This window comes from Hemiscyllium ocellatum, chromosome 39 (assembly GCF_020745735.1).
Source record: "Hemiscyllium ocellatum isolate sHemOce1 chromosome 39, sHemOce1.pat.X.cur, whole genome shotgun sequence".
NCBI lineage: Eukaryota > Metazoa > Chordata > Chondrichthyes > Orectolobiformes > Hemiscylliidae > Hemiscyllium > Hemiscyllium ocellatum.
Window position 1 is genome coordinate 11,989,441 of NC_083439.1, and position 21,724 is coordinate 12,011,164.

At 44.7% G+C, this 21,724-nt stretch overlaps 1 protein-coding gene across 4 annotated transcripts in view; it reads right to left on the reverse strand.

The window, feature by feature from the left end:
- LOC132834435 (lactadherin-like) overlaps positions 1 to 21,724 on the reverse strand; it is a 93,715-nt gene that overhangs the window by 26,490 nt on the left and 45,501 nt on the right. The window lies entirely within an intron of this gene.

Here is a 21,724-nt window from a genome sequence, read left to right on the forward strand (position 1 = left end):
TTCCCATACCTAGTAGTGCATAAGACAGACAAAATATATGACCACCTATCCTGTATTTCCAGCAACAGTTTGCTAGCCTAAAGATACAGCCACATCAAGTATGACTGACCAGAAGACTTCACTAATTTTGCCACTTTGGAAGGATTTGCAAGTCAATCATCAAGCCATCTAGTCAATAGTGTGAACTTTTCAGGGCCATCACCACCTGGAGTGGGACTGAAACAGAGAGCTTCTGGTTCAGAGGCAGGGACACTACCCACATGACTATAGGGCTAACAGATAAGGGATACATTTCATCCCATTCAACTCATGCTGTTACAATGGCTTAAAATGCGTCACTGAAAAATATAAATGCTTCCTGAATTTTTGTCTCCTGTAACAGAATGCATTCCAGATATTAAACACTCTGTGTGAAAATCCTTTGACCTTTTGCTATGTTGTACCTATGTCCCATTTGTCCTGCACTCCTGGTTTACTCTAGAATAGTTAGATTAAATTTTCTATTCCATTTAACATTTTAAATCTTTTATAAGGGTGCTTTCTCATTACCGATTTGCAATGAGGATCCAAATCTTTCCTCATCTTTTCACACATCAGTGCTCTGACTGAGGATTAACCTTGTAATCCTTCTTTGCATTTCTTTTAGTTATGTTTTAGAGGGGCACCTTTATGGAAAGTCAGTTACCCTGCTTCTTAATTGCATTTCGTTGATGAATTTATCTGGACATAAAAAAAACAGAGATGGATCAATATTGTATCCCATCTCATCAGCATCCTACAGGCAGGGTTTGAACAGAAGCCAAGGTGCAATAGAGTTGCCTCATGTCTGCCTCGGGCTTTAAGTAAAGTAGAGATGGGTGCTACTCTTCAAGAGTATTGCTCTTTTAGTGCAATCTTCAGCAAAGATCTTAATGACTCATTTTATTAAGTTCTCTAAAAAATTAGTGTGTTTTATGGTTACTCTAATACATCAGAGGTCAATAGACTCCCATAACTCTGGGATCCCGCAGGAACCCATTACACTCATTTTGATTCAAGAAGCATTTCAAGATGGTTCTTAGGAATAAAAAGGGATCAAACGATATGGGAGAAAGCAGGAACAGGGTGCTGAGTTGGATGATGAGCGACAATCATATTGAATGGAGGAGCAGGCTAACAGGGCTAATTGGCCGACTCCTGCTCCTATTTTCCATTTCTCGTTGATTTCATTAATTCATCATTTCATTAATTTTAAATTCCTTGCTAAATTACTCAATGGTCAAATGTCTGAGCTGCGAGCTTTCCGGAGAATATTTTAATCATCATGCACAGAGCAAGGATTCTCTCTCTTACACGGGCCTGTTAAAACAAGACTGTATTGGTTACATTCCCAGGTTATGCCTGTAATAATCGGAAATCTCTTTTCCTGTTGCCTCCCTCCCAAAATATCCCAAAGCTGGCAATTTTCAGGTATTTTTAAATCAGCCTGTCAAGAGATGTTATGGCACATCTCTGGAACACATAAGATTTGCATGTGGGCTTCCTAGCTCTGAGATAGGACACTGCCAGTGCACCAGAAGAAACCCTCAATTTGCATAGGTTTAAATGAAATTCAGCTCACAAGAGTTCAATTACAAAAATCTTACTCATAAGTATAGATATTTATAGAATGTAGGATCACATGTTGCTATGTTCTACTTATCGTATTCAGCTGCTTTTAGGAGGTGAATGACTCAACCATCATCATGCAATTGTCCACATTGGGGCCTCTACAGAATACGGGGGGGGGGGTCAATATGTAACAGTCTGAGGCGAGATTGCTTCTCACTGATTGTCAAAGTTAAATGGTTGAAAGTGAACAAAGAAAGAAGGAAAAAAAAAATCCATCTCTATACAATATACACCAAATCCCCAGTTATTCAGTTCAATAATTGAAGACTGGAGTCTCCCTTGAACAGCCAATTTGAAGTAAATGAGTAAACACAGGAAGTGCTTTGCTTTATTGAATTATAAAAGTGATCTGGCTGCAACGGTCTAACCTCCAATTGATCCACTTCCTCACCTACTCTGCCCATGAGCCTCTCAGAAACTAGTAACAAGGAAGGTGAAAACTCAACTGCAAAGCAGATCTCTGGGAAAATAATGTTTGGTGTACTCCACTTTGTAAAAGGTGAGACAGACTGTAAACTCATTTAAACACAAGTATTCTTTTTATAAGAGTGGGACAGCTAGAATAGATTACATTTTTAGTATAATGTGCAATGTTTAAACAGTGGGAGAACTGTTTGCTAATATCCAATCTTCCAATCTAGTCCCACCAATGAGCGCAGAAAGAGATGTCACCTTCTAGGTGAGACTATAACTGAGATCCCTTCTGCCTGCTTTTGTGGATGACAGAGATCTTATGGCACTATTTTGAATAAGTCCAGTACAGTTATCCAAGTTGTCATTCCTTGATATTTATACTTCAAATCAATATCACTAAAATCAATCTTGTCATAATCACACTGCTGTGTGTGGAAGCTTGCGGTGTGTAATTTGGCTGCTGTAGTCCCTACATTGAACACACTTCAAAAGTTTTTCATTGGTTTACCATTTTGTATAAATGGAAAATCTTCCCGTCTTCCATTTTCAATCTCCACAAATAACTTGTCTATCCTAGCATGCAGATGATACTTAACTCTGTTCATAACATCACGTGGTTAAGTTAGCCCCAGTTTACAACAGCATGAATTCAAAGATAAGGCACCCATGGAATTAAAGTCATAGAGTTATAGAGATGTACTGCACTGAAACAGACCCTTTGGTGCAATTCATCCATGCTGACCAGATATGCTAGATTTGTCTAGTCTCATTTGCCAGCACTTGGCCCATATCCCTCTAAGTCAAGATTAGAGTGGTGCTGGAAAAGCACAGCAGATCAGGCAGTATCCTAGGAGCAGGAAAATCGATGTTTTGGACAAAAGCCTTCCTGATGAAGGGCTTTTACCTGAAACGTCAATTTTCCTGCTCCTCGGATGCTTCCTGACCTGCTGTGCTTTTCCAGCACCACTTTAATCTTGACTCTGATCTCCAGCATCTGTAGTTCTCATTTTCACCATATCTCTCTAAACCCTTCCTATTCATGCACCCATTCAGATGTCTTTCAAATGCTGTAATTGTACTAGCTTCCACAACTTCCTCTGGCAGCTTGTTCCATACACACACCATCCTCTGCATGAAAAAGTTGTCGCTTAGGTCCCTTTTAACTTTTTCCCCCTCTCACGCTAAACCTATGCCCTCTAGTTTTGCACTCTCCCATCCCAGGGAAAAGACCTTGTCTATTTACCCTATCCCTGCCCCTCATGATTTTATAAACCTCTATAAAGGTCACCTCTCAGCCTCTGATGTTCCAGGGAAAATAACCTCAGTCTATTCAGCCTCTCCCAATAGTCTAAACTCTCCAAGCCTGGCAACATCCTTGTTAATCTATTCTGAACCTTTTCAATTTTCACAACATCATGCCTATAGGAGGAGACCAGAACTGCACACAATATTCCAAAAGTGGCCTAACCAATGTCCTTACAGCCACAACTTGACCTCCCAACTCCTATACTTAATGCACTGACCAATAAAAGGGAAGCATAGCAAATACCACCTTCACTATCTTATCTACCCGCGACTCCATCTACGAACCTGCACTCTGAGGTCTGTTTGCTCAGCAATACACCCCAGGGCCTTACGATTAAGTGTATCAGGGAGGTAAAAATAAGGACTGCAGTTGCTGGAAACCAGAGTCTAGATTAGAGTGGGGCTGGAAAAGCACAGCAGGTCAGGCAGCATCCAAGGAGCAGGAAAATCGACGTTTCAGGCAAAAGCCCTTCACCAGGAATAGAGGCAGTGTGCCTGCAGAGTGGAGAGAAAAATGAGAGGGTGGTGGGGGTGGGGAGAAAGTTGCATAGAGTACAATAGGTGAATGGGGGAGGGGATGGAGGTGATGGGTCAGAGAGGAGGGTGGGGGAAGGTAGCAAAGAGTACAATGGGTGAGTGGGGGTGGGGACGGAGGTGATAAGTCAGAGAGGAAGGTAGGGGAAGGTAGCAACGAGTACAGTGGGTGAATGGGGGTAGGGATGAAGGAAGTCCTGCCCTGATTTGTCTTTCCAAAATGCAGCACATCACTTTTGTCTAAATTAAATTCCATCTACCACTCCTCGGCCCACTGGTTCATCTGAGCAAGATCCCATTGTATTCTGAAGTAACCTTTTTCTCTGTCCGCTATACCTTCAACGTGCAAGTTCTAGCTCGTAGCAGTTGCTGTGAGCTCTTTTTAAATTACAGTTATAATAGCTCCACTTTGTGCTGTGGAAAGAATCACTTAGTGCCCATCCATCTCTCTAGGTCTGTCGAGACAATAAGATCAATGCAGAAAATGTGTTGCTGGAAAAGCGCAGCAGGTCAGGCAGCATCCAAGGAGCAGGAGAATCGACGTTTCAGGTATGAGCCCAACTTCAGGAATGAGGAGAGTGTGCCAAGCAGGCTAAGATAAAAGGTAGGGAGGTGGGACTTGGGGGAGGGGCGTTGGAAATGCGATGGGTGGAAGGAGGTTAAGGTGAGGGTGATAGGCTGGAGTGGGGGGTGGGGGCGGAGAGGTCAGGAAGAAGATTGCAGGTTAGGAAGGTGGTGCTGCGTTCGAGGGTTGGGACTGAGACAAGGTGGGGGGAGGGGAAATGAGGAAATTGGAGAAATCTGAGTTGATCCCTTGTGGTTGGAGGGTTCCTAGGCAGAAGATGAGATCCTCTTCCTCTAGCCATCATGTTGCTCCCAGGAGGACCAGTTCCACCACACAACACACAACATGGCCTCCTTCTTTAGAGACCGCAATTTCCCTTCCCACGTGGTTAAAGATACCCTCCAACGCACCTCGTCCACTTCCCGCACCTCCACCCTCAGACCCCACCCCTCCAACTCTAACAAGGACAGAACACCCCTGGTGCTCACCTTCCACCCTACAAACCTTCGCATAAACCAAATCATCCGCCGACATTTCCGCCACCTCCAAAAAGACCCCACCACCAGGGATATATTTCCCTCACCACCCCTTTCCGCCTTCCGCAAAGACCGTTCTCTCCATGACTACCTGGTCAGGTCCAAGCCCCCCCCCACAACCCACCCTCCCATCCTGGCACTTTCCCCTGCCACCGCAGGAACTTTAAAACCTGTGCCCACACCTCCTCCCTCACCTCTATCAAAGGCCCTAAAGAAGCCTTCCACAATCATCAAAGCTTTACCTGCACATCCACTAATATTATTTGTTGTATCCGTTGTTCACGATGCGGTCTCCTCTACATTGGGAAGACTGGGCGCCTCCTAGCAGAGCGCTTTAGGGAACATCTCCGGGACACCCGCACCAATCAACCACACCGCCCCGTGGCCCGACATTTCAACTCCCCCTCCCACTCTGCCGAGGACATGGAGGTCCTGGGCCTACTTTACCGCCGCTCCCTCACCGCCAGACTCCTGGAGAAAGAACGCCTCATCTTCCGCCTCGGAACACTTCAACCCCAGGGCATCAATGTGGACTTTAACAGTTTCCTCATTTCCCCTTCCCCCACCTCACCCCAGTTCCAAACTTCCAGCTCAGCACTGTCCCCATGACTTGTCCAGACGTGTCCTACCTGCCTATCTTATTTTCCACCTATCCACTCCACCCTCCTCCCTGACCTATCACCTTCATCCCCTCCCCCACTCACCCATTGTACTCTATGCTACTTTCTCCCCACCCCCACCCTCCTCTAGCTTATCCCTCCACGCTTCAGGCTCACTGACTTTATTCCTGATGAAGGGCTTTTGCCCGATCCGTCTATTTCGCTGCTCCTTGGATGCAGGCAAAGACCCACATGCACACATATTTTGTGGGGTGAATTTGTACTTGCAGGGTTACACTGTACTTTGCTCAAAAACTGCATGAATTCATGTAAAACTCTGATTCCAATCTAAAAAGTGAGATAACAATCTAAACATCATTGCATATACAGAGAACACAGGGGGCTAACATCTTCAACATATTGTCTAGCTATCACCATTGTTAACAGCTAACCTGAGAATGCAACCTTTTTAAAAAAAGGTTTTGTGATTTACACATGAAAGAAGTGAAACTGTCATGGTATTCAAACAGATGAAAGACTTAACAGACAATCAATTTTTCAATGTATAATTTCAATTACATCACTCTGTAAATTTTGGCTATAAATTCTGTGTGTTAGGATTGAGCCCTCCACTACCACCTGATGATGCTCCGAAAGCTAGTGTGCTTCCAATTAAACCTGTTGGACTATAACCTGGTGTTGTGTGATTTTTAACTTTGTACACCCCAGTCCAACACCGGCATCTCCAAAACAACATCATGTTTACATAAATGGTAACTTTGTACACCTATAAAGTCAGGAGAGACCACAGAAACAGAGGTCTTGGCTGGTAGACAGCTGCTCAACAGTTAGCCAAATCACATTTCTGGTGTGGATCTTCCACTGATGTTGACAATTGGGAAAATGCTATGAACTTTGCTGTTGAGCCAAGATTTCAGAATGCCTGCAGAGAAAACAAATGTTAAATGCTATTTATGTTTTGTCACCAGATGCAGAGAAGGAAGCCATCGCTCAGTCAGGCCACAATGTGTCATCTAACCTGAGCATTTCAGGTAGCTCAGACTGTAAATAACTCTTTCATCTCTTACTCTCAATTTAAAAAGGAAATTATACATGTCCCAGAGCCATCAATTAAACTCCCTGCAGATAAACCTTGGTTACAGAGATTAGATTCCTCATCCAGGACAAGAAAGGAATGGGAGGGTCATTGGTATAACTTGTGTATTCAAAAGCAGAACTAATTTTGCGAGTGCCATTTGAAAAGAACAAAAAATCTTCCCTTGGAAAAACTATCAGAACTGAGAGGGTCACAAAGGGGTTCAGCTGAATGCAAGCCACCACATTCAGTATAACTGATTTTGTTAATGGCACTTGTGCCTGAACTTGGCCTCTAAGTGTGATTCCTGGAGGCAGTAACCTCTGCTATGTAGAATTTATCAGTGGAGTAAAGTAGCCTGTCAAACTGAAAATGTACTACATTTTTAAAAAAAATAGATTAGACTCCCCACAGTGTGGAAACAGGCCATTTGGCTCAACAAGACCACATCGACCCTCCAAAGACCACCCAGATCCATTCTCTGACATTAACTCCTGACTAATACACCTAACACAATGGGCAATTTAGCATGGCCAATTCACCTAAACTGCACATAGAATCAGAGATGTACAGCACAGAAACAGACCCTTCGGTCCAACTCGTCCATGCCGACCAAATATCCCAACCCAATCTAGCCCCACCTGCCAGCACCCGATCCATATCTCACCAAACCTTTCCTATTCATGTACCCATCTAAGTGCCTTTCAAATGTTGCAATCATACTAGCCTCCACTCTTTTGGATTATGGGAGGAAACTGGAGCACCCTGAGGAAACCCATGCAGACATGGGCAGAATGTGTAAACTCCACACAGTCGCCCAGGGCAGGAATCGAACCCGGGTCCCTGGTGCTGTGAGGCAGCAGTGTTAACCTGTGAGCCACCATGTTGCCCTGTTTTGTACATAAGTTAGCTCTTGCCTCACCTTCAGTCTTTCTAATCTTTCCATTTCTTACTTTACCAGAAGGGCTATTCTTAACAAGTACTTCTCACATTGCAGTTGTATAAGACTCTGGTGCGGCCGCATCTGGAGTATCGTGTGCAGTTTTGGTCGCCAGACGAAAGGAAGGATGTGGAGGCACTGGAACGGGTGCGGAGGAGGTTTACCAGGATGTTGCCTGGTATGGTAGGAAGATCGTATGAGGAAAGGCTGAGGCACTTGGGGCTGTTTTCATTGGAGAAAAGAAGGTTTAGGGGTGACTTGATAGAGGTGTACAAGATGATTAGGGGTTTAGATAGGGTTGACCATGAGAACCTTTTTCCACATACGGAGTCAGCTATTACGAGGGGGCATAGCTTTAAATTAAGGGGTGGTAGGTATAGGACAGATGTTAGGGGTAGATTCTTTACTCAGTGAGTCGTGAGTTCATGGAATGCCCTGCCAGTAGCAGTGGTGGACTCTCGCTCTTTATGGGCATTTAAACGGGCATTGGATAGACATATGGAGGATAGTGGGCTAGTGTAGGTTAGGTGGGCTTGGATTGGCACAACATCGAGGGCTGAAGGGCCTGTAGTGCGCTGTGTTTTTCTATGTTCCTTGACTGTAAAACAATTTCAAGTATGACAAAGTTCCAAAAGGCAATATACAAATGCAGATCTGTAAAGTTCTCCTTGGTTCATCATTAAACTGTTACCAAAACCAATCATCATTTTGTCATTTCCAGTCTCTTGAAACAAGGATAATGTCTCTCAGGCTTTGTGACTGGTGTGTCCCTAGGTGACTCAGAAGGCCAACCCTGGAGCTATAAGTATTTGAGCAGAGTGGACAAGAGTAGCCCAGAGAAAGGGAGGCCCCCAAGCCAGGAGTTGCTCCCTTCCCTGCTTTCATCACTTCTCTGTAGCAGATTGAATGTGGTCAGTTTCAGACTGTGTCATGGCTTGATGGGAGATGCCACCACATGGTATAATTAGTGGCATGTTCCTCCAACGTGCAGATTGGAATTTTTTTTCCCCTTCTCACCAAGCCTTCAGAAGGACCTTCATAGGTTTGTAAACTGCAATAAAAGGACCTGCTTCAGAAGCTGATCAGAATTAGTTAACAGCTGAATGCAATGTCCAGACTAGCAGAGCTTACTCTACATGAACATGGTTATGATATTGGAGGAATTGCCTTTGGCGGTCACCTATCATCTCACTTGAGTTTGAGAATCCTGTGGAGACACCAGTGGCAGAAATTCTTCATTTACCAGAAATGTGTTTTGGTAAATGACCCAAGTCTTACTGTAATTAAGGATGGTGACCACAGCATCACTGTAGACTTGAGCTTTTATTATTTAATGGAGATCTGTGTTTCTTTCCAAAAATATATTTTCTTCATAAAACTTATAAATAAAGATATTTCGATTTTAAGTATTACAGGATTTGCACAAAAATAGTGTGTTCTTAGAAAACATGATCCACTCACTATGATTGTGACAGTCTTAATATTTACAAAATACATTCTACATTTAGTATGCAGACTGAAGGAAAAATATTCCGAACTGAAATTGCAGGAAATGCAATAGATGAGGTTCTCTGTACAACATCTTCCACTCTGAGGTATCTCAATACATTTGTTTTGATTTGGAGATGCTGACGTTGGACTGGGGTGTACCAAGTTAAAAATCACACAACACCAGGTTATAGTCCAACAGGTTTAATTGGAAGCACACTAGCTTTCGGAGCGACGCTCCTTCACTTGATGAAGGAGCGTCGCTCCGAAAGCTAGTGTGCTTCCAATTAAACCTGTTGGACTATAACCTGGTGTTGTGTGATTTTTAAACTTTGATTTTTTTTTGTAAGGCCCATAGCAGGAGGGGTCTTTACAGCTTCCAGCCCCTCCATGTGATGTAAATGAAAATGATGTAAATGTTAGTGATCAGTGTCCATACACCTCTGCAGCGACTGCCCCAGGCTTTCCTGCATAGCTCAGCACATAGTCCTGGACTTTGGAATGTGCCATGATGCAACACTCAGTCAAAGGCAGTTCCTTGCACCAGATAACCAGTCACATTTTGGGCAGTTCAAAGAGAGTCTTTCAGCGAATTGATGTTTATTCAGGCACAGTTGATGCATATCTTGGTGATTGTCCTTGATAAAGTCATTGAGCACAGTCCTGCCTCACGGAGCTGTTGGATGAACTTTAACAAAAACTGTAAAGGTAAATTCAATATGGAGATGGACAACAGTCTCTTCCCCAATGTATCCTCCTCACGGGTAACGTGCAGAGAAGATGAGATTCCAGGCATGTTGGAGATCTCTGTTGAGGAGCAAGCTGCACTGGACCAGCCAGTTCTGTGCTCAATTTCCACTTGGATGGTGATCTTTTAAGAAGGGAGGCTGCCTAGACATGGGCAGTGTTCAATGACATTGACGGTCTCCCTGCTAATACTGATCATTGTAGACATTTGTACCTGTCCAGTGGAGCGCTCACGCTCTGATCTTCTCTTACTGATGTTGTTGGAGAGTATGAGAGTATACCTGAGAGTATCGCTTACAGTATTGGCAGCATATGCTCCATGGTCAGTGTTTTAGAATTTGTGAATGTGCTGGAGGCTCACCTTAGACTTGGCATTCTGCCTATGGGGGTTGGAAAGCTGCCTGGTGAGTTGACACTCAATCCTGTTCCACGAGGCTGAGGTGGACAAAGTTAAAAATCACACAACACCAGGTTATAGTTTATTTGGAAGCACTAGCTTTTGAAGTGCTGCTTCTTTGGATTATAACCTGGTGTTGTGTGATTTTTTTAACTTTGTCCACCTCAGCCTCGTGGAACAGGATTGAGTGTCAACTCACCAGGCAGCTTTCCAACCCCAACAGACAGAATGCCAAGTCTAAGGTGAGCCTTCAGCACATTCACAACTTCTAAAACTGACCATGGACCACTAGTGAGGAAAGAGATCGATCTGAGACGGGTACAGCTGGGAACAGAAGTGAGTCAAACAGTCAGGGCAGGCAGGGACAAGATAGGACGAAAAATTAAACTGCATTTATTTCAATGCAAGGGGCCTAACAGGGAAGGCAGATGAACTCAGGGCACGGCTAGGAACATGAGACTGGGATATCATAGCAATTACGGAAACATGGCTCAGGGATGGGCAGGACTGGCAACTTAATGTTCCAGGATACAAATGCTACAGGAAGGATAGAAAGGGAGGCAAGAGAGGAGGGGGAGTGGCATTTTTGATAAGGGATAGCATTACAGCTGTGCTGAGGGAGGGTATTCCCAGAAATACATCCAGGGAAGTTATTTGGGTGGAACAGAGAAATAAGAAAGGGATGATCACCTTATTGGGATTGTATTATAGACCCCCCAATAGTCAGAGGGACATTGAGAAATAAACTTGTAAGGAGATCTCAGCTATCTGTAAGAATAATAGGGTAGTTATGGTCGGGGATTTTAACTTTCCAAATATCAACTGGGACTGCCATCGTGTTAAAGGTTTAGACGGAGAGGAATTTGTTAAGTGCGTACAAGACAATTTTCTGATTCAGTATGTGGATGTACCTACTAGAGAAGGTGCAAAACTTGACCTACTCTTGGGGAATAAGGCAGGGGAGATAACTGAGGTGTCAGTGGGGGAGCACTTTGGGGCCAGCGTCCATAATTCTATTCATTTTTAAATCGTGATGGAAAAAGATAGAGCAGATCTAAAAGTTGAAGTTCGAAATTGAAGAAAGACCAATTTTGACGGTATTTGGCAAGATCGTTTGAAAGCTGATTGGAGGCAGATGTTCACAGGTAAAGGGATGGCTAGAAAATGGGAAGCCTTCAGAAATGAGATAACAAGAATTCAGAGATAGTATATTCCTGTCAGGGTGAAAGGGAAGGCTGATAGGTATAGGGAATGCTGGACGACTAAAGAAATTGAGGGTTTGGTTAAGCAAAAGAAGGAAGCATATGTCAGGTATAGACAGGATAGATCGAGTGAATCCTTAGAACAGTATAAAGGAAGTATGAGTATACTTAAGAGGGAAATCAGGAGGGCAAAAAGGGGACATGAGATAGCTTTGGTAAATAGAATTAAGGAGAATCCAAAGGGGTTTTACAAATATATTAAGGATAAAAGGGTAACTAGGAAATAGGGCCTCTCAAAGATCACCAAGGCGGCTTTTGTGTGGAGCCAAAGAAAATTTGGGAGATACTAAATAAATATTTTGCATCAGTATTTACTGTGGAAAAGGATATGGAAGCTTTAGACTGTAGGGAAATAGATGGTGACATCTTGAAAAATGTCCAGATTACAGAGGAGGAAGTTCTGGATGTCTTGAAACGGTTAAAAGTGGATAAATCCCCAGGACCTGATCAGTTGTACCCAAGAACTCTGTGGGAAGCTACAGAAGTGATGGCTGGGCCTCTTGCTGAGATATTTGTATCATCGATAGTCACAGGTCAGGTGCCAGAAGACTGGACGTTGACAAACATGGTGCCACTGTTTAAGAAGGGTGCTAAAGTCAAGCCAGGGAACTATAGACCGGTGAGCCTGACCTCAGTAGTGGGCAAGTTGTTGGAGGGAATCCTGAGGGACAGGTTGTACATGAATTTGGAAAAGCAAGGGCTGATTAGGGATAGTCAACATGGCTTTGTGCATGGGAAATCATATCTCACAAACTTGATTGAGTTTTTTGAAGAAGTAACAAAGAAGATTGAGGAGGGCAGAGCAGTAGATGTGATCTATATGAACTTCAGTCTGACATTCGACAAAGTTCCCCAGGGGAGACTGATTAGCAGGGTTAGATCTCATAGAATACAGGAAGAACTAGCCATTTGGATACACAACTGGCTCAAAAGATAGAAGACAGAGGGTGGTGGTGGAGGGTCACTTTTCAGACTGGAGGCCTGTGACCAGTGGAGTGCCACAAGGATTGGTGCTGGGTCCTCTACTTTTTGCCATTTACATAAATGATTTGGATGCGAGCATAAGAGGTACAGTTAGTAAGTTTGCAGATGACACCAAAATTGGAGGTGTAGTGGACAGCGAAGAGGGTTACCTCAGATTACAACAGGATCTGGACCAGATGGGCCAATGGACTAAAAAGTGGCAGATGGAGTTTAATTCAGATAAATGTGAGGTGCTGCATTTTGGGAAAGCAAATCTTAGCAGGACTTTAGATTACTTACAGTGTGGAAACAGGCCCTTCGGCCCAACAAGTCCACACTGACCCGCCGACGCGCAATCCACCCATACCCCCACATATACCCCTTACCTAACACTACGGGCAATTTAGCATGGCCAATTCACCTGACCCACACATCTTTGGACTGTGGGAGGATACCGGAGCAAACCCACGCAGACACGGGGAGAACGTGCAAACTCCACACAGTCAGTTGCCTGAGGCGGGAATTGAACCCAGGTCCCTGGCGCTATGAGGCAGCAGTGCTAACCACTGTGCCACCGTGCCACCCTTATACACTTAATGGTAATGTACTAGGGAGCTTTGTTGAACAAAAAGAGACCTTAGAGTGCAGATTCATAGCTCCTTGAAAGTGGAGTCAAAGGTAGATAGGATAGTGAAGATGATGTTTGGTATGCTTTCCTTTATTGGTCAGAGTATTGAGTACAGGAGTTGGGAGGTCATGTTGCAGCTGTACAGGAAATTGGTTAGGCCACTGTTGGAATATTGCATGCAATTCTGGTCTCCTTCCTATCGGAAAGATGTTGAGAAACTTGAAAAGGTTCAGAAAAGATTTACTGGGATGTTGCCAGGGTTGGAGGATCTGAGCTATAGGGAGAGGCTGAACAGGCTGGGGCTTTTTTCACTGGAGCATCGGAGGCTGAGGGGTGACCTTATAGAGGTTTACAAAATTATGAGGGACATGGATAGGATAAATAGACAAAGTCTTTTCCCTGGGGCCGGGGAGTTCAGAACTAGACGGCATAGGTTTAGGGTGAGAGGGGATAGATATAAACAACTTTTTCACGCAGAGGGTAGTACATGTATGGAATGAGCTGCCAGAGGATGTGGTGGAGGCTGGTACAATTGCAACATTTAAGAGGCATTTGGATGAGTATATGAATAGGAAGGGTTTGGAGGAATATGAGCCGGGTGCTGGCAGTGGGACTAGATTGAGTTGGGATATCTGTTCAGCATGGACAGGTTGGACTGAAGGGTCTATTTCCATGCTGTACATCTCTATGATAAGGAAGTAAGACGTTGGGATTGGATAGATCATACTGTCCTTCAAGCCCATTCGTCCATTCAATATAATCATGGCTGACCTTCTTCCTCAACTCCATTTTCCTGCCAGTTTTTCATTTCCCACAATTCCCTGACAGACCTAATAAAAATCCGTCCATGTCAGTATATTCAATCAATGATGAGACCTCCATTTTCTTCTGGGATAAGGAATTCCCAATATAATCCATGAGGAAAGAAACCCCTCCTCAATTTTTGCTTTGCTCATTGGGAAGGTTTTGTCTCAGTGCCTCATGGCTGACCCCTAGAGGGTTAACAGTGTAAAACGGGTTGGTCACCACTCTTGTATCTTTCCCAGTTTCCCTCTCCAGAGACTTCAATGGGAAATGAGAAAAGATCTATTTTGATGTACACTTACATATTTTACAGAAGATCTGTTTGTTCACAAATGGAGTGAAATGATATTTGAATAAGAATGAATGGGGATGCGTTGAATAGACGCAGCAAAAACATTGCTGAGCAACAGCAACAATGAGACGAAAGGAAGCAGAATGCAGAGCATAATGCTAAATCGTCACAGACAGCACCTTGCTAAGATTTTAATCTTCTTTCCATAGACCAGGTGTTCTAGTGTCATGCCAGGTTGTTTTAAACCCCCTTTAAAGCCACTGCATATTGAGAGCATGTTAATCTTCTTAAATCCAGAATTCTGTGTTTAGTAAACATCTATCCCCTGTTCAGCAGAAACAGACCCTCAGGCAGCCCACAGAAAAGCATAGGAAAAGAAACAAAATTAGCAGCCCTAAGGCAAGGAATAGATCTGAAAAAGAACAATGAAAACTACACAGAATACTGGAGGTCTGCCAACACTGAAACAGCCACAGGCAGGATTCCACCTTGGGTAATGGCCTTTGATCAGAAATGCACCCAGTTCCGATCCCCACCTGAAATGGAGAATTGTCTTTATTGTGATGTTGACGGAGCTCATATCCAGCCTTTTGTCTTTTGCTTTCAGGAGTTCTTTAGACCTTTATTATGATGATTTTAAAATTTTCAGGTTTTAACCTCAGAGATGTGAGGTTACAAATCCATTCTGAACAAAACCCTCACCTTTCACCAATCCAACTAGTAAAGGTATTGGCCAAAGTGTGACTTTCTGAATTTTTGACTGAACCAGAACCAGGTCTGGCTCAGCTCAGCCTCTCAGTACAGAGTCGGTATACATAGATGGTGGGGCTCAACGTGCCAATAAATTACTTTGAAATTCATGCAAAGCCAATGGGTTTCTTCATTCTAAAGCAGCTGGCTCAATATATATCGTGGTAAAAACCTCAGCACTGTCCCCATGACTTGTCCGGACTTGTCCTACCTGCCTATCTCCTTTTCCACCTATCCACGCCACCCTCTCCTCCCTGACCTTTCACCTTCATCCCCTCCCCCACTCACCTATTGTACTCTATGCTACTTTCTCCCCACCCCCACCCTCCTTTTTTAGATTAGATTACTTACAGTGTGGAAACAGGCCCTTCGGGCCAACAAGTCCACACCGACCCGCCGAAGCGCAACCCACCCATACCCCTACATTTACCCCTTACCTAACACTACGGGCAATTTAGCATGGCCAATTCACCTGATCCGCACATCTTTGGACTGTGGGAGGAAACCGGAGCACCCGGAGGAAACCCACGCTGACACAGGGAGAACGTGCAAACTCCACCCAGTCAGTCGCCTGAGGCGGGAATTGAACCCAGGTCCCTGGCGCTGTGAGGCAGCAGTGCTAACCACTGTGCCACCGTGCCGCCCTCTCGCTTATCTCTCCACGCTTCAGGCTCACTGCCTTTATTCTTGATGAAGAGGTTTTGCCCGAAACGTCGATTTTGCTGCTCATTGGATACTGCCTGAACTGCTGTGCTCTTCCAGCACCACTGATCCAGAATCAATATATATCGCATCAGTTGCATGACACTATGATCTTTTGCTGTAAGTTCTGTGTCTCATGATCCTGCACCACTAGTTACTTAATGAAGAAGCAGCACTCCAAGAGAAGTACTTCCAAATAAACCTGTTGGACATAACCTGGTGTTGTGTGATTTTTAGCTTTGTGAACAAAAATGCATTTTTTAAAAACTAAAGTTAGTCCCACACCACTTACCTTCAATTAACTGCTCCCCCACCAACCGTATGCACTACCTTTCTGCATATCACACACTAGGTTATAGTCCAACTATAACCTGGTGTTGTGTGATTTTTAACTTTGTCCACCCCAGTTCAACACCAGTACCTCCACATCATTCCTTTGTATCAGATCTAAATGCATTTCAAGTATTTTGCAGAACTGTAAAACACTGCAAAGCACCACTGCCATTCTACAGTTATACATTTTCAAATTAAGAAACCAAACACCTTTGTAAAGAAAGACCATTGAGACCGGATCATCAGGCTCAACACAGTTGGGCACTGGTATTGTTAAAGCTGACACTAATTTTTTTGCGCAAAGTTACATTTTAGTCTTAAAAATATTTAAAATTATACTCACAACACTTCAAGTTGATTAGGTTCCCTACAATGTGGAAACAGGCCCTTCAGCCTAACTAGCCCACATCGAGCCTCCGAAGAGTAACCCACGCAGACCCATTTCCCTCTGACTAATGGAAAAAGTGAGGACTGCAGATGCTGGAGATCTGAGCTGAAAATATGTTGCTGGAAAAGTGCAGCAGGTCAGGCAGCCTCCAAGGAGCAGGAGAATCAACGTTTCGGGCATGAGCCCTTCTTCAGGCAAGCTAAGATAGGGAGGAGGGACTTGGGCGAGGGGCGTTGGAAATGCGATAGGTGGAAGGAGGTCAAGGTGAGGGTGATAGGCCGGAGTGGGGGTGGGGGTGGGGGCAGAGAGGTCAGGAAGAAGATTGCAGGTTAGGAAGGCAGTGCTGAGTTTGAGGGATTTGACTGAGACAAGGTGGGGGAGGGGAAATGAGGAAACTGGAGAAATCCGAGTTCATCCCTTGTGTTTGGAGGGTTCCTCGGCAGAAGATGAGGCGCTCTTCCTCCAGCCTCGTGTTGCTATGGTCTGGCGATGGAGGAGTCCAAGGACCTGCATGTCCTTGGTGGAGTGGGAGGTGGAGTTGAAGTGTTGAGCCACAGGGTGTTCTCTGAAACGTTCCGCAAGTAGGCGGCCTGTCTCCCCAATACTGAGAAAGCCACATCGGGTGCAGCGGATGTAGTAAATGATGTGTGTGGAGGTGCAGGTGAATTTGTGGCAGATATGGAAGGATCCCTTGGGGCCTGGGAGGGAAGTAAGGGGGGAGGTGCGGGTGCAAGTTTTGCATTTCTTGCGGTTGCAGGGGAAGGTGCCGGGAGTGGAGGTTGGGTTGGCGGGGGGTGTGGACCTGACGAGGAAGTCACAGAGGGAGTGGTCTCTGGAACGCTGATAGGGGAGGGGAGGGAAATATATCTCTGGTGGTGGGGTCCGTTTGGAGGTGGCGTCTCTGGTGGTGGGGTTCTTCAAAGTTTTCCCCCCAGACGTGATCGACGATGCCCTCCACCGCATCTTCTCCACTTCCCGCTCCTCCGCCCTTGAGCCCCATCCCTCCAATCGCCACAGGACAGAACCCCAGTGGTCCTCACCTACCACCCCACTAACCTCCATATACATCTTATCATCTGTCATCATTTCCGCCACCTCCAAACGGACTCCAACACCAGAGATATATTTCCCTCCCCTCCCCTATCAGCATTCCAAAAAGACCACTCCCTCCGCGAGTCCCTCGTCAGGTCCACATCCCCCACCAACCCAACCTTCACTCCCGGCACCTTCCCCTGCAACCTCAAGAAATGCAAAACTTGCGCCCACACCTCCCCCCTCACTTCCCTCCAAGGCACCAAAGGATCCTTCCATATCCATCACAAATTCACCTGCACCTCCACACACATCATTTACTGCATCTGCTGCACCCGATGTGGCCTCCTCTATATTGGGGTGACAGGCCGCCTACTTGCGGAACGTTTCAGAGAACACCTCTGGGACACCCAGACCAACCACCCTGTGGCTCAACACTTCAACTCCCTCTCCACTCCACCAAGGACATGCAGGTCCTTGGACTCCTCCATCGCCAGACCATAGCAACACGACGGCTGGAGGAAGAGCGCCTCATCTTCCACCGAGGAACCCTCCAACCACAAGGGATAAACTCAGATTTCTCTGGTTTCCTCATTTCCCCTCCCCCCACCTTGTCTCAGTCAAATCCCTCGAACTCAGCACCGCCTTCCTAACCTGCAATCTTCTTCCCGACCTCTCCGCCCCCACCCCCACTCCGGCCTATCACCCTCATCTTGATCTCCTTCCAACTATCGCATTTCCAACACCCCTCCCCCCAAGTCCCTCCTCCCTACCTTTTATCTTAGCCTGCTTGGCACACTTTCCTCATTCCTGAAGAAGGGCTCATGCCCGAAACGTTGATTCTCCTGCTCCTTGGATGCTGCCTGCCCTGCTGCCCTTTTTCCAGCAACACATTTTCAGAATCGAACACAACACAGTCCGTTGTTGTTAGACCCAGTGCAATCAGACCTAATCTGGTCAGTCCTGATGTGGTCTAACCTAATCCTGATCTTACTTGCCTGCCCATTTTACTCCATGCCCGATTTTCAATGGTGTGAAACAGACTGATGATTTGTTGTTATTAGTCTATTTTGTGCAGCTTCTGGGTGATAAATTTCACCGAGTTTGCACTGAGTTCTCCTCGAGCACCTTTATACCAGACAAGGGAGTCAAGGGCTATAGGGGCTGATAGAAAACTGGGCCACATTCAGATCAGCTATGATCATATCAAATAGCAGAGCAGGGTTGATGGGCTGAATGGTCTACACCTGCTCCTATCATCTTTGGATCATCCGCACAGTTCCTTCATGAAATAACACACCAGCAGCACTGCATCCATCAGCTCATGCTTATGCCTGGAACAACATGGGTGAGATATAGAATAAAGTTCCCTCTATGCCTTTCCATAAAGCACCGTAGGTCTGGTATGGCCAGAGTAAGAAATATTTTGGTGCTTCCCCTACATTTCCCCAAAAATGTGACTCAGCTTCAAACCCAGATTGGCCTCTGCTGTGTATGAGCAACATTTTCTTACTTCCAACACAAGCCATCCTTCAGCCCCAACGAGATTGCGGAGTTGTTCCAATTGAAGGAATCGCGTGTTGTGGTCTCACACTGAATAGCACCTGGATTGAAATAGCCCCAAACTGAATTTAAAATCAGACATTAATAAGTGACAAAGGAATCTTTCATCTCAAGGAGCTGGGCTGTATTTCAAGCTAAATCCCTGAGGTCAAACAACAAATTATTATCCTGCTTCACCATCTGACCCAGTTGGTTGTGTACATTACAATGTATATTAGCTGCAAGGGGTCACTTCCTAACGTCAAAAAAAGCTCTTCCCATCCCCTCCCCCTCAGGTTGCATCACATATAATCAGTTAGAACTGATGAGCTATATTACTTCAGATCTTTCCAACTGAGTTATCTACAGAGAACCCTGACTGCAATGGCTATATGAACATGCCCCTTGTATGCTCTTTAGTGGGGCAAAATGTACAGTTACAAATAAACCTTAGCATCAGTAAAAACTAACTTATGTAGTAAAAACAGTGCCCAGGCGCTGTAAAGTGACTCTACATAAGACGGCACAATGTGCTTTAATTTGAAGCACTCATCTCTGAATGGTGAAGACACTGTAATCAAAACCCACTTTAGAGACTTGGATGAATGTTATTGTGGCCTGGCAACCCAATGTCATACAGTCAAACTGGAATGCAAACTTGTACTTACCAGCAAATAGGACTGACTGAGCAAATTTACCACAAGCAAGACTCCTAACTGAGAAACCTTTTCAGCAATGCAACACCAATGCGGAGCTGTCTCACGGCAAATGTAGGTAACATACCAACCCCACCACTGCTTTCAACCCCACCACAGAGCCAGCAAATTTCAGCCCTTGTGCACAAATCTGATCCAACTCTCCAGTGCAGTACTGAGGTAGTGCTGAAATATCGGATGTCTCCAGGAGATATCAATCCATCTCACCTGAGTATAGAAAGTCCCACTATATTATTGGCTGCCACGTTTCCTGCATTCCACTAGAACAAAGGACCCAATAGCCAGCACGAGCCAAACTAACGTAGTTTACAAAATACCATGCAAGGACTGCACAAAACACTATATAGGACAAACAGGAAGACAGCTAACAATCTGCATCCATGAACATCAGCTAGCCACAAAACGACACGACCAGCTATCCCTAGTAGCCATACACTCAGACAACCAGGAACATGAATTTGACTGGGAAAACACTACCATCATAGGACAAGCCAGACAGAGAACAGCCAGGGAATTCCTAGAGGCATGGCATTCATCCACAAACTCCATTAACAGACACATGGACCTGGACCCCATATACAAACCACTACAACTGAAACTGACACCCGGAAGCGGCAAGAACAAACCACTATAAATACCGGAAGAAACATCAAAGCAGCGCTTCACGGGAGGCTCCAATAGCACTGATGATGTTCCCTAGCCAGGGAACGAAACGTTTGCAGCAAAAACTTCCAGCTCGGCGAACAGAACCACAACAACGTTTCCTGCATTGCAATATTGAATCCACTTCAAAATGTATTTCATTGGTTGTCAAATTTCTGGGACATCTTGAGGTTGTGAAAAACGATTTGTACAAATCTATTGTCACTGTGACAGAGACAATGTCTTTCCCATTGACAAACGTGGCAGGAGTTGGATAATTTAATATCTAAATCAAGGTTTCACATTGTCCAGTCCACCCCCATTGAAGTTCAAGTCATGCTAGGCTTGTGTTTGCCAACTCCAGTTCAGATCCAGTCATGATGTCCTGCAATATCGGTCTCAATACAGTTTGAGTGAAGAAGCTACACGTTAATTCCTGAATACTTTATAACTATTAAGCAATTAAATCTGCAACTGATAATTATGTAACATTTTTGGCTCCATTAAAAGATCCATTCTCTTCACTACCCACACACCACTACAACTGTGGATGTACTGAAGCAACTTGTCAAGGCTTCTTTAATCACACGTCCTAAATCCAGACAGAAACAATGGGCCATATATCCTCCTTCTGAGCTGTATTATTTGATAACTCTATAATTTTGTGGTTGAAATAAAACCAGGTATTGTCAACATACTTGTGGAAGCCAACAGTTTTCAGCATTAGGTTCACCATGAGAAAATTGTAATATGATTGAAAATTTTAGAAACAGCAACGGAGAACAATCTCCCCTTTATGTCTTTTTGAAGCAAGTCAGCTGTCTGGTTCTTCACTGAAACATTTCTGGGATGAGATCCAAGCGCTGAGCGATAGCGGCTTCTCGCTTTCGTGAATTGCTTGCTGGCTAGCCATTGATACCATGGGGGCTGTCAGGAGACACATTAATCACTCTGAACTCGTCCAGGGGTCAAGGCTATCACACTCAGACTTTAGTTGCAGGAACAGTCTTTCATACTTGCAGAGATAATGCATGTTCTATAGACCATTTAATTGACGGAACTGAATTTTTTTAGTGTTGGATACACAATTTATTTCCCATTAAACCAAATGAGTCCCCTGCTAGAGGAAGCCTACAGGAATAGTCAATAATAATACAGAACATAAGAAATACTTTCAAGGCTTCTGAATAATTGCTAGAAAAAAAAGCATGTCATCGGCTTTTAGACCTAAAATTCAGTAAGGGTTCAGTAACTCAAATTCACACCCAGCAAGGCTCTCGGTTAAGGGTAGAACCTTTCAAAAGTTTAAAGATACTAATCTCTAAAAATGGTTCAAATTTCATCGCAGACCAGAGCCCAGTATGTTACAAGAAAACCCAACTTCCCAGGTTACATGACT